Source organism: Camelus dromedarius, chromosome Y (genome assembly GCF_036321535.1).
Source record: "Camelus dromedarius isolate mCamDro1 chromosome Y, mCamDro1.pat, whole genome shotgun sequence".
Lineage (NCBI taxonomy): Eukaryota > Metazoa > Chordata > Mammalia > Artiodactyla > Camelidae > Camelus > Camelus dromedarius.
The window spans coordinates 19,626,863-19,641,209 of record NC_087473.1 but is presented as its reverse complement, the minus strand read 5'-3'; the positions used below and the strand labels follow the sequence as shown (position 1 = coordinate 19,641,209).

Here is a 14,347-nt window from a genome sequence, read left to right as displayed (position 1 = left end):
TTTTATTAAAGTGTACTTGATGGACACTATTCTGTAAGTTACACGTGCGCAGTATAGTGAGTCACAAGTTTTAAAGGTTATCGTCCATTTAAAGTTATTAAAAAACATGAGCTTTCTTCCCCGGGTTGTACAATGCATCCTTGTAGCTTGTCTGTTTTGTACAAAGTACTTTGTCCCTCTGACTCCCCTCCTTGTCTTGCCCCTCCCCCCCCGCCCTCTCCCCTCTGGTCACCACTAGTCTGTTCCCTGTGACTCTGTTTCTGTTCTGTTACACTCACTATTTGTTGTGTTTTTCAGATCCCACACAGAAGTGACGGCCTACCGGATCTGTCGTCCTCTGCCTGCCTGCCTTTGCGTTGGAGGGGCCTCCAGACGCTGCATCCACTATGAAGGTGGTCGATCGACTGCAGAAGCCATCGGCTCCGCTGAGCTGTTCAGGGAGAGAAGGTCAAACGCTGGGGTCAGACCTCAGGGAGCGTCTCCACTCAGGCTGTGGGAGGAAAAGGCTGTGGAGACAGGAGAAAGGAAGGCACTGACTTTTTAAAATTATTTTTTCATGGGTGAGTCATGAGGTTTTGGGGCTCCAGGCCTCAAGGGAGGGGTGGGTGGCTGGTGGAGAAACCAGGAAACCGCCGGGCTGTATCAGGGGCTTGGGGTGGAGCCGCACAGGGAGCCCGGGGTGATGTCACAGGTGCAGAGGTGACCTGTGTGTGTGTGTGGGGGGGGCCGTGGGATGACAGGGGCAGAGGTGACTGCTGTTGGAGTGACCAGGGATGCAGAGCAAGGAGCGTGGAGGGCAGCCTGAAGGATCGGGAACCGGTGGAGAGAGAGGTCTCACTCCACATGGGACAGGATGGGGGGGACCACGGACCCCTCCACCATCTCCAAGCACCACCCCTCAATGCTGCCTTTCAGTTCTGCACACACACCTGGGAGACGGGTCCACCCTGCCGCAGAGAAGGGAGTCAGGTGCTCATCTGGCCTCGACGGGGACCTGGGACATAAGCCAGCCAGCAAACATCAGGATGTCCGTGAAGTATGTTATTACGTGTACTGTGTATTACATACAACACATATAGAACACATACAATGTCCAATGAATACAGAATCACGACACAGTAGTGTCATGTGTTGATTTCTCTGCATTTACTATACATATATGTTATGTGTAACAAAGTACATTAGACATACATATGTATAATGTTAATTATACACAATGTTACATAACAGGTGTGTTACATTACATATAATTAACAGAAGTATGTATGTTACATATTATGTATAACAGCATATAAGTATGTTATATAATAGTATGTTAGTTGTACATAATGGTTAAGTGTGCTACACACTAATATGTTAATTATACATATAAGTATGTTATATAATATATATTAACAGTATGTACTTATGTCACATTATACATGTTAATTATACATAATAACAGTATATACCAAAATTATATATCATGAACATTAGTATGTGACATATATATCATTAACATTAGTGTGCAACACTTACCTATATTATGTATAACTAACATATCAGTGTATAGCATACTTATATATTATGTACAATTAACACATTATGTAACATACAAATGTTAATATATATATTATATAACATACTTATATGTATAACAATACTAGTGTGTAACATACTTATATACTGTTAATTATAAATAATATTCTGTTAATTAGACATAATGTGTAACACTTATGTATAATTAACATTAGTATCTAACATACTTGCCTCATGTATAAACATATTATGTAATATACTTTTATATTATGCAAAATTAATATTAGTATATAACGTACTGATATATCTAACAATTGTATATAACATACTTACATACTAATCTTGTTATACATAATATAAAAAACAGTATGTTAACATTTATTATGTATAACATACTTGTGCATAACATCAGTATGCAATTTACTGATATATTTTGTATAATTAACATATTAGTATATAACATGCTTACACATAAAATTAATAGACAATATGTAATTTAAGTATTAGTACATAATATACTTATATATAATTAATACTAGTATGCAACCTACTTACATGTGTATCATACTTATGTGTAATTAACATTAGTATATAACTTACGTGCTAATGTTAATCAGACATAATATATAACACACTTATGTATGATTAACATTAGTATATAACATACTTATTAACATACTTATATACTAATGTTAATGAAATATAATTATGCTATATACTAATATGTTAGTGATAGACACTGTTAATTATATATAATGTAGGGAAGTGTGTTATGTATGTTATATAACATATTCTGTATAATTAACATAACATTAAAGTATGATACACAGATTATGTTATACATAGTAAGTGTATGTGTTAATGATATATAATTATGCTATATACTAATATGTTAATCATATGTATGTCTAATTAACAATTATTCATTATGTATAATATGCAACATATTTACATACTAATGTTTATATATTATATAATATGCTTATATGTATAGTTAACATTTAGTTTGTAGCACACTTAACCTACATTATGTATAATACTAGTATATAACATACTTATGTTATATATTATGTATAACAAATATAACACATATTATGTGTAACAGTATGTTACATACTAGTATTATATATAATGTGGGTTAAGTGTGCTACACACTAATATGTTAATTATACATAATGTATCATTAATATTAGTATATACCATAATTATGTATCATGAACATTAGTATATGATATATCATTAACATATTAGTGTGCAACATACTTACCTATATTATGTATAACAATATCAGTGTATATTGTAACAAATTATGTATGATTAACACATTATGTGACATAGACACTAATGTTAATAAGCATATTACATAACATATAATTAACAATAGTGTGTAGCACACTTAACCCAATTATAATTAATACTAGTATGTAACACTTATATACTGTTAATTATACATAATATATGTTGTTATATACTGTTAATGGTATATAATTATGCTGTATACTAATATGTTAATTATATGAGATAAGTGTTATATATTATGTATAATTAACACTAGTATGTAAGTTATATACTAATGTTAATATGAGTATGTTACATAAAAGGTAAGTGTGCTACATACTAGTATTCTATTAATTATACATAATAGTTATATACAAATATATGTATGTTATATACAAATACTGTGTTGGTCATACATAATACGTAAGAATGTTACATATTATGTATAACTAACAATATCAGTACATAATATATACTGTTATACATATATCAGTATATTACATACTAATATGTTAATTATGCATAATATAAAAGTATGTAATAGATAAGTGCTACATTACATAACTAACACGTTATATACAAATGTTATATGTATCAGTACATTACATAGTAATATTGTTATTGTTTATACATAAGAGGCAAGTATGTTACATACTAAAACGTTAATTATACATAAGTGTTATAATATACATAATAGTATGTTTTATATTATATATTAGTTATAATTAACATAATATATAACATATATTATGTATAATATATATTAGTTATAATTAATATATAACATATTATGTATAATTAACAGTATATAAGTATGTTACACACTAGTATGTTAGTTATACCTAAGTATGTTATATAATATACATATTAACATTTGTATGTTACATAATGTGTTAATTATACATACTATGTAATATACATTATATATAAGTATGATATACACTGATATGTTATACAGGTAAGTGTGTTACACACTAATATGTTAATGATATATAAGTATGTTAATGTTACATGTTAATTATACATAATAGGTGAGTGTGTTATATAGTAATATTAAGTAATATATCACTGTATTACATAATAACTATTATGTATAGTTAACCTAGTATTAAGTGTATTAAATACTAATAGTAATATACATAATACATAAGTATGTTGCATAGTAGTATTGTTAGTTATACATAATGTGGGTTATGTGTGCTACACACTAATATTATGTTAATTATACATATAAAGTATGTTATAGATTAACATTAGTATGTATGTTACATATTATACATAATGTTAACATTACTATATACCATAATTGTATATCATGAACATTAGTATATGACATATATATCATTAACATATTAGTGTGCAACACTTACCTATATTATGTATAACATAATATGTAAATAACATAATATACATAATATATAAGTATGATATACACTGATGTTACAATATGTATAATTAACACATTATATAACATAGACACTGTGTATATTATATAACATGTATAATTAACATATTAGTGTGTAGCACACTTAACCCACATTATGTATAACATAATACTAGTATGTAACATACTTATATAATGTTAATTATACATAATACATAAGTTGTTATGTACTAATGATAATATATAATTATGCTGTATACTAACTAATATGTTGATATATATCATTAACATGTAACATTCATATAACTATGTTGTATGCTAATGTTAATTAATGCTAATATTAATTATATATAAGTTATATATTATGTATAATTAGTATATAACTTACATACTATTGTTAATTATACATAATACATAAGTATGATATACACTAATATTAGTTACACATAATACAGGTAAGTGTGTTATATACTAATGTTAATAATATGAGTATGTTACATAATAGGTTAAGTGTCCTACAAACTAGTATTCTGCTAATTATACATTATAGATAAGTACGTTATATACTAATACTGTGTTGGTCATACATAATACATAAGAATGTTATATACTAATATTGTTAGTTATACATAATATATAACACATACTTATGTTAGTTATATGTAATGTAACACACACCTATTATGTAACATACTTTTTATAACACTTATGTACTGTTATGTATAATATATAAATATGTTACATACCATTGTTAATTATACATAATGTAGGTTACATGTGCTACACACTTAAATAATATATTAAAATTAGTGTGTAAATATGTTGCATGTTATGCATAAGAGTTATATTATACATAATAACATATTAGTATAGAGCATAATTATATATAATTAACATTAGTATAGAACATACATCATTAACATATTAGTGTGCAACACTTATATCAGTGTGTATCATACTTATATACATTATTAACATTAGTTTGTATGTTACATAATGTGTTAATTATACATAATTTGTTATATAATATACATAATATATACTTATGTATAATTAACATACTATTGTGTAACACTTACCTACATTATATATAACTAATACTAGTATGTAACATACTTACACACTGTCCATTACATATAATATATATCACTAACAGTATATAACAACTTATATGAATATGTTACATAATGTTAATTATACATAATAGTATTATATATGTTATATACTAGTATTATATGTTATGTACTAATATTTAATTACATATTGTGTATTATGTATAAGCATGTTATATACTCTGTACATTGAATACAATAGTATGTAAGACATAATTAACATATTAGTTATACACATTAACTGTTATTTATATTAACATTTATATATATTAGTATATTGCATACTAATGTGTTAATTATACACAACATATAAGTATGTTATACATAATAAATGTTACTGTTTTTTATACATTATATATAACTAACAATAGTAGTATATAAAACAATATTAGTATATAAGTGTTATATACAATTGTTATATATATCAGTACATTACATACTTATGTTAATACATGTTATATGTTATATAATAAACATTAACATTAGTATGTATGTTACATAATGTGTTAATTATAATTTATATTATATACACTGATATTATGTTATACATAATACAGGTGTTATACATTAATATGTTAATGATATATAAGTATGTTAATATGTTACATATATTAAATATACATAAATATGTAAGTATGTTGCATACTAGTATTATGAATTATACATAACACACAACTGTTTATAGTTATATATTATGTATAATTAACATGAGTACATAACATACTTAACATAAATAAGTATGATTATGTTAATTATGTGTTACATACTATCATGTTAATATAAATTATACATAATACAGATGTTACTGTTTTTTGTGTGTGTTGCATAGTTAAGTTGTTATACAGTAATGTTATACAATGTTAACTGTACACAATATATAAGTATGTTACAAAGTATGTAGATAAGTATGTCATATAGTAATTTTTATATAATATACACTGTGTAATATATAATTTTACCAGTAAAATTGCATATATTATATATTTTTCACTTACATGTTTTATGTTATAATTGTATAGTATATAACATAATGTATACAATATATTTCGTATTTGTTATATAATAGCATATTGTACTACATAGTATTTGTTTATATATAAGTATGTATTTATATATAATTACATGTACAAAATACAATATATAGTATGCACTGCACATACACTATACAAGATACACTATGCGTTGAAAATTCAGTTACATATCCTGTGTTACACAGTATATAGTCTGTATGCTTATTGCGTATTGTAAATCATACAGTATGTGTGTAATATATTGCCTGCCCTCTGGTATGTATTTTCATCTTTATATACTTACGTTTACGACAGTTACACTATTTGCATCTCTGTGAGACTGTGTCTAATGTAATATGCAGCTACTAGCACTTTTGTAGAGGCTGCTTCCTTTGAAAGACTAAAGACGTTAAAGCCGACTTACGATTCTGAGATGAGCGCTCCTGACAGCTGCACTGCGGGCATCGTGGTGTCGGCTGGATGTGGTCATGTCACAGTGAATCCGATGGGTAACCACGCCTGCTCCGCGAAGCTCACCTTCAAGGGGAGACGACAGGAGACGCCGTCCCAGCGTCATCTCAAGTACGAATCCGTCTTAGGGTCCACTTCCTCGCCATCTCCATCCCGGGGGCCCTGCCCCCACGGACTTGCATGCCTCTGGAAGCCCTTTACGGACGGCCCTGTGCTGCCCCCGGGGTGCTTATCGGAGCTGGAGGGGGGGACATCCATCCTTCAGGGAAAGAGCAGAAACAGAGGGGGTGATTATCGGCACCAACTTCCCCACCTCCCAGGTGCCCAGGGAGAGGCTGGCAATCTCACTAAGTCCCCTCTGAACGATCCGGGGTCCCCGTGTCCTGGAACAATCCCGATACGGCCACAGGGACGGAACGAGCCAGCGGCCGGGAAGACCTCACCTCCCACAGGCACGACCCTGCTGACCTGCCGTCCTCCCCGCCTCGCTCTGGGTCCGGAACCAGTCCTGATCAGCTTGCCCAACACACAGCCCTGGGCGCTGGGGCTCCTGCGAGCCCCGGATCTCCCCCTGCACTAAAATTGGGACTCTGATCACAAATCCACCATCCCCGAGTTGGCTGGACCAGCAGTACCAGCCATTTTTGTCCCCCTATTTGTTGGGGTCCATTTTGGGGTCATCCCTGCCCTGTCATCTGGATCAGTATTTCCTACTGTCCAGGTTTTCCAGGGAATGAGCATCTGGTGAAACCCTCTCATAATACTGCATCTAGGGGAAAAGGTACCACACGTCGGAAGAGCTGGGTTCCCCCGTGCTCCGTATTCACGCCAGGAAGACACAGGCGTCCTGTCCGCACTGTGGCCAGACGATGTCACCGGGAAGGGGAACTGTGACACGCCGCTGCACTGGTGAGATCTGGGGTGATTTCACGTCCCCAGGGAGTCCCCGGGATCCATGACACTGCGTGGGAGGTCCCCTGAGGCCGGCGGGGAGGCGGGAATGGCTTCTTACGTACGAACACCGTTGAATCCTTAACTGGCGCAAGGCTGTCCGTCTTGCCTGACGGCCTCACTGCTCGCCGCATCTGAGTCCCTCGATCCTGCTGAGAGAATGTTCAAGAATCAGTACCTCAGACCGTGTCACTGCTGGACTTTCTCCCGCCCGCCCCCTACACCCGCCAGAACGTGGGGACCGGGACTACGGGCACTAGAAGAATGACACTTCGTTTCACTGCTTTGCTGCCTTGAGCGCCCGGGAGCAGACAGGGCTGGCTTTTACGTCACGGCTGTTTTTCAGTGACTTCGGGGAGACAGATGGCCACTTCTAAGTAGCTGACTGCTTTCACATAGTTCGTAGAGAGAGATTCCGCGACAGAAATCGCCTGCTGTTTCTATCAGCGAGCACAGAGCTGTCCTGGCTGGCTCAGAGGCCCCGGGGAGGCAGGCCTGCGCGTCTCCAGGGGCGTCTGGCGGAACCTCGCTATCTGGCGACAGTGACTAAAGTTGGAAGTAACTGTCTGAGTGCACGACCGCCCTGCACATGCATGTGCATGCACACACACACAGAAACACACGCATGCAAACAGACTCATACAGACACAGACACACACACCTTTAGTCTAATTTCAGAAGAATCCAGAAACCAGCATCCTACCCTCCTTTTAAACAAGTTCAAAACCTACACAAGATTTCTCTCTGTCCTCCCAGTTTTTAAATGAAAACACACCTGGCCGTTACCAAAGCACGTTCAGATGCACGTCTGGTATCTGAGTCTCACCCCCTGGGATCTAAGTTATACACACACTTGGGTGTACACACACACACACGTCCTTGAGTGCATGTGTATGTACTTGGGCGTTTATCTAAAAGTGTATGTATGTAATAAACAGACATAAAATGCTGCTGGTGACTCACTGTGTGACTCTGCTCAGGCCACCACGACAAAGTGACACAGACGGGCGGGCTTAAACACCAGACATTATTCCTCCCAGTCCTGGAGGCTGGGAGTCCAAGGTGTCAGCAGGGCTGGTCTCTCCTTGGCATGTGGACGGCCGTCTCCTCCCTGTGTCCTCCCGTGGGCGTCCCTCTGTGAGTGTCTGGGTCCTCATCTCCTCTTCTTACAAGGACCCCAGCCCTCTGGGATCAGGACCCATCTAGTGACCTTGTTTAACCTCCATCACCTCCTTAAAGACCCCATCTGCAAACACAGCCCCCTTCCGAGGTCTTGGGGGCCAGGACTTCATCACGTAAGTTTTAGGGAACATCACTGAGCCCCCAGCCCTCCCATCCTGCAGAGAGAGCAGAGGTGAATGATTTGCACAGGACCCACGCGGGCGGCGGCGGCGGCGAGGAGGGGGCCTGAGGTTCACAAGCACAGCTGACCGGCTCCGAGGCCAACAGCCTTTCTCCTGGGCTGCCTCTCCCACGCCCGCGCGGGCCTGGACGTCAGAGGTGCACGTGGCTTCCCCGCGGCGGGAAGTCCGCAGGGTTTAGAAGTTCCACGGAAAGAGGCAAGACCAGGGCCGGGGCTCGCCCGTCGCTCACCTCCGCCGTCCCGAAATCCACGCAGTGCTGTCTGGCCGGGCCGCCCGCACCTGTCTGGGTGTCCTTCATCCAGCTCAGGAGCTGACAGGATGGGAGGGGAGCCACCTCCGTGATCTGCATCTCCTGAAATGAAATAAGAGCACAAGGTCTATGTGGGCACACTGCATCAGAGGGACAGAGGGGCCCCGGGTCCACCAAAATGAGACAGGAGCTGACAGAGTCCCTGCTGCGTCCCCAGAATGCGAGTCACCGTGCACCGCGTTCCAGACGCCTGGATGGTGTCAACGACACAGGCACGTGGCGGGAGGTCAGGGTGCTCACCCGACCTTGGACATTGCAACCTTCCTCCACCGGCTCTCACGGGGCCCCTGGGGGAGCCAGCTGGGGGCAGGGGGAGGAGGTGCTCACCCGTTGAAGGTGACCCTGACAGACGGGCCCTGGCTTCACAGAGCTTACTGTCTCCCGGGGAGCTGCACGTTGGACAGGCATGGAAATCGACACGCTGCACAACAGACCTTGCTGCCACCTCCTCCCCTCTGTCCTAGGCATCGAATCTTCACACGACCTTGTCTCTCTCAAAGCAGCAGCTACCTGCCTCCTTAACACCCTTGGATTCTGCACGACTTTCCTATGCACGGTGGCTCCAACAAGGACCGCGGGCTTGGCAGCTTGAAACCACAAAACTGCTGTCTTGTGGTTTTAAACAGAAACCTCTAAACTGAAGGTGTCTGCAGGGCTGCGTTCTCCTGGAGGCTCCCGCGGAGAATGGACTTCCTGCCTTTTCCAGCTTCTGGGGGCCCCTACGCTCCTGGACTTGCAGCCCCGAACTCCATTGTCAAGGCCAGCCGTGCAGAACCTTGCAACCAGATAATCCTCTGACAGCCTCTTACTGGGGCCCTGGTGATGACACTGGACCCCCTGGTCAGCGGTCATCTTCCCATGTCAAGGTCCTTAACTTGTACCACATCTGCGAAGTCCCTTTGGCTGTGTAAGTTCACATATTCACAAAATTTGGGGATTAGAATGTAGATGTCTATGGGGCCATTACTGTCCACCAGGCAGGAGCCAGGACCTGGACATCTGTGGGGGCAGGATTCTGTCCACCCCATGGGGGATGGAAAGTGGACGTCTGCGCGGACAGAATTCAGCTGACCTCTCTCAGCCCTGGGCTCCTGGGTGGGTTCCCCAAAGCGTATTCAGCTCTTTTACTGTTTTACTATATTTCTGAATAACAGAGACAGCCCAGAAATGAACCCACACACCTACGGCCAAGTGATCTTCCACAAAGGAGGAGAGACTATACAATGGAGAAAAGGTGGTCCCTTCAGCATGTGGTGCTGGGGAAACTGGATGCTGGGACGTTAGACCACCTCCTGACATCACACACAGAAATACACTCAAAATGGCTTAAGGACTTAAATGAAAGGCGTGGCACCATTAAGTTCCTAGCAGAAAACACAGGCAAAACATTCTCCGACACAAATCGTAGCAACGCTTTCCTAGCTCAGGCTCCCAAGGCAATAGAAATAAAAGCAAAAACACACAAATGGGAACTAATCAAACTCAAATGCTTTTGTACAGCACAGGAAGCCATCAACAAACGAAAAGACAACCTACATATGGACTGGGAGGGAGTACTGGCAAACGACATGGCTGACAAGGGCTCAATTCCCAAAATGTACAAACAGCTCATACAACTCAATCAAAGGACGGGCAGAAAACCGAAACAGACGTTTCTCCAATGAAGATGTCCAGACAGCCAACGGGCATGTGCAAAGATACTGAATATCGCTTATTATCAGAGAAATGCAAATCAAAACCACAATCAGATAGCCCCTCATACCAGTCAGCATGGCCGTCATTCAAAAGTCCACGAACAATAAATGCTGGAGAGGCTGTGGACAAATGGGAACCCTCCTACACTGCGGGTGGGAATGCAGTTTGGAGCAGCCACTGTGGAAAACAGTATGGAGATTCCTCTAAAGACTAGGAATAGACTTACCATATGACCCAGGAATCCCACTCCTGGGCATATATCCAGAAGGAACCCTACTTCAAAATGACACCTGCACCCCAGTGTTCACAGAAGCACTATTTACAATAGCCAAGACATGGAAACAGCCTAAATGTCCACTGACAGATGACTGGATAAAGAAGATGGTGTGTGTGTGTGTGTGTGTGTGTGTGTGTGTGTGTGTGTGTGTATCTATATATATACACATATATATGTATAAATAAAATGGACTTATTTTATACATTAAAAATGGAATACTACTCAATCATAAAAAAGCATAAAATGATGCGATTTGCAGCAACATGAATGGATCCTGAGATTATCCTACTAAGTGAAGTCAGTCAGAAGAAGGCAGATATCATATGATATCACTTATATGTGAATCTAAAAAACAGTACAAATGAAGGTATTTTCAAAACAGAGAGATTCACAGACATAGAAAACAAACTTACGGCTACCAAAGGGGAAAGGTGGTGAGGGATACATCAGGAGTTTGGATTTGCAGATACAAACAACAATATATAAAACAGACAAACAACAAGGATGTGCTGTAATAGCACAGGGAACTATATTCAATATCTTTTAATAAACTGCAGTGTTAAATAATCTCAAAAGTAAATAACTGAGTCACTGCTCTGTACACCTGAAACTAACACAATATCGGAATCAATTACAAAAATAAATCATAAACAAATAAATAATAAACTTCAATATAAAAGAAGACTCCCGTGCCTCTGACATGAGCCACCATCCAGCCCCAGACCTCACTGCCTATGAGAACGGGCATCTCACTGTGCCAGGAAATACCCTGAAACGACAGATTATCCATAGGATCAGAGGTCCTCCCAGACCTGCACCCTCTGTGCCACATGCAAGGACCACGCAGTCACGGTGGGCATGGCTGAGAGGTGGCGATGCCCACGTGGGCACGGGGCCGACCACTCCCATCTCCAGCTGGACTCTGATGACGGCTTCACACTCACTTTGCAGGATGACGGTCTGGACGCTTTTCTAACTCACTTAACAGTGATGAGAAATGTGAGGTGAGGCATTTAGGAGACCACAAGCCAAAGCTCTCCTTCCTCTGGCAACTCAACCCGGGCCAGAGATGGAAAACATGCACTTTAGAATAAACTGGATGTTTAAAGAATACTGGTTAATCGCTCTCTCAGACATCCCTCACGCTAAGCCAGCTTTCCGAACAGATCGCTATCCCCAGTGCTTTTACCTGCTGCAGCTGAATGGTTCTCACTCAGGTTTGCCTTTGACGGTCACTGCTTTTATCCTCGGTGAAAAGCAAACCAAACCACGGAAGTGGCTGAGCTGCCGTCAGAGTAGCTGGCATGGAGGGTTTAGTGTGTGCGGGGATGGGGGATGAGGAGGTGTTTTGCAGGGTGTGTGGGGCTTGAATGCTGCACCAGGATTAGGACTGCTGCGAACAGAGCCTCTCAAAGAGCGCTGGAAAAGGAGGGAAGTGAGTCTCTCTCAGGTCGAGGTGACCCTGAGCTATATGGTCCAGGTCTGGTGTCAGACATTCCTCAGAAACCAGGGTCCTTGCATCCCCCTGCTCCTGAATCCATAGTTAATGGCTCCTGTCCTCATGGTCCAGGATGATGGCTCCCCATTTCAGGGGGCAAAGGAGAAGGAAGAGAGGATGTCTTTGAAGGATGGCTTCTTGTATGTCATCAGGGCAGTGGGCAGAGAGATGAAAAACCTTTGCCTTGGGAGGTACTGTGTATGAGTGATGGTTTCATTAAGAATTAGGTGTGTGACCTTAGGCAAGGCTCAACTGCTGTAACACAACAATGGTGGTGATGATGGTGGTGATGATAATTGTGATGATGGTGATGGTGACAATGGTGGTGATGGTGGTGGTGATGATGCTGATGGTGATGGTGGTGATGATGATAGTGGAGATGATGGTGCTGGTGCTGGTGCTGGTGCTGATGTACATGATGTAGGTGGTAGTGATGATGGTAATAGTGATGATGGTAATGGTGATGATGTAGGTGATGCAGATGGTGGTGATGGTGATGGTGCTGATGTAGGTGGTGGTGATGATGGTAATGGTGCTGATGTAGGTGATGTAGATGGTGATGGTAGTGATTGTGGTGATGATGATGTTGATAGTGATGGTGTTGGTGATGATTTTGATGGTGCTCATGGTGGTGATGATGGTTTTGAAGATGATAGTGGAGATGATGGTGATTGCGATGATGATGATGATGGTGATGGTGTGGATAGTGGTGATGATGGTGGTGGTGAAGGTGATGATGTGGCCTGTCTCACAGGACTGTCACAAGAGACAAATGAGCTAAATTATACAGTCTCTTGAAAATTATTACGGTTTATACACATGACAGTTGTTCTGGTGATCCACTCTGATGAATATCTTTATTTTCTTCAAGGCTCAAATTGCAAAACAACCTACTTCAGTTAATTAGAATGGAACTACATATGTGTTTGTTTACATATATATGTATCAGGAGAGATGAATCTAAACATATAGCCATTGCATTTATAGAAGATGGACACTCAAAAACACTACTCAGCATGTAAATCAATGAAGCCAGAACACTCCCTCACACCATACCCAAAAATAAACTCAAAGCGGCTTAAAGAGTTAAGTATAATACACGACACCATAAAACTCTAGGAAGAAAACATAGGCAAAATATTCTCTGACATAAATCATCCCAATGTTTTCGTAGCTCAACCTCCCAAGGCAACAGAAATAAACAAATGGGAACTAATCAGGCTTATAAGCTTCTGCACAGCAAAGGAAACCATCAACAAAATTAAAAGACAAACTATGTATGTGCTGGGAGAAAATATTTGCAAATGATGTGACCAACAAGAGCTTAATTTCCACACTATACAAACAGCTCATACAACTCAATAACAGCAGCAAAAAACAATCAACCCAATAAAAATGGGCAGAAGACCTAGATAGACATTACTGTAAAGAAGTAAACAAGTGGACAATAGACGTAAGAAGAGATGCTGAACATTGCTA

At 39.3% G+C, this 14,347-nt stretch overlaps 2 long non-coding RNA genes across 13 annotated transcripts in view; one reads left to right on the top strand and one right to left on the bottom strand.

The window, feature by feature from the left end:
* The window catches only part of LOC116150850 (uncharacterized), a 56,745-nt gene extending 48,070 nt beyond the window's left edge, over positions 1-8,675 (top strand). Inside the window, exons 2-4 of the long non-coding RNA XR_010379595.1 lie at positions 298-560; positions 916-1,036; positions 7,547-8,675. This is a non-coding gene — a long non-coding RNA (uncharacterized LOC116150850). The remainder of the gene's footprint in view (positions 1-297; positions 561-915; positions 1,037-7,546) is intronic.
* The window catches only part of LOC105103086 (uncharacterized), a 107,734-nt gene that overhangs the window by 4,397 nt on the left and 88,990 nt on the right, over positions 1-14,347 (bottom strand). For 8 of the 12 annotated variants that reach the window (XR_010379583.1, XR_010379586.1, XR_010379584.1 and 5 more), the window contains 2 exons: positions 9,318-9,440; positions 7,646-7,873 (listed from right to left, as the gene is read on the bottom strand). This is a non-coding gene — a long non-coding RNA (uncharacterized LOC105103086). Of the gene's footprint in view, positions 1-322; positions 507-929; positions 1,054-6,726; positions 7,033-7,645; positions 7,874-9,317; positions 9,441-14,347 lie in introns of those variants that run through there. The other 4 variants (XR_010379593.1, XR_010379594.1, XR_010379591.1 and 1 more) reach the window with 4 other exon arrangements.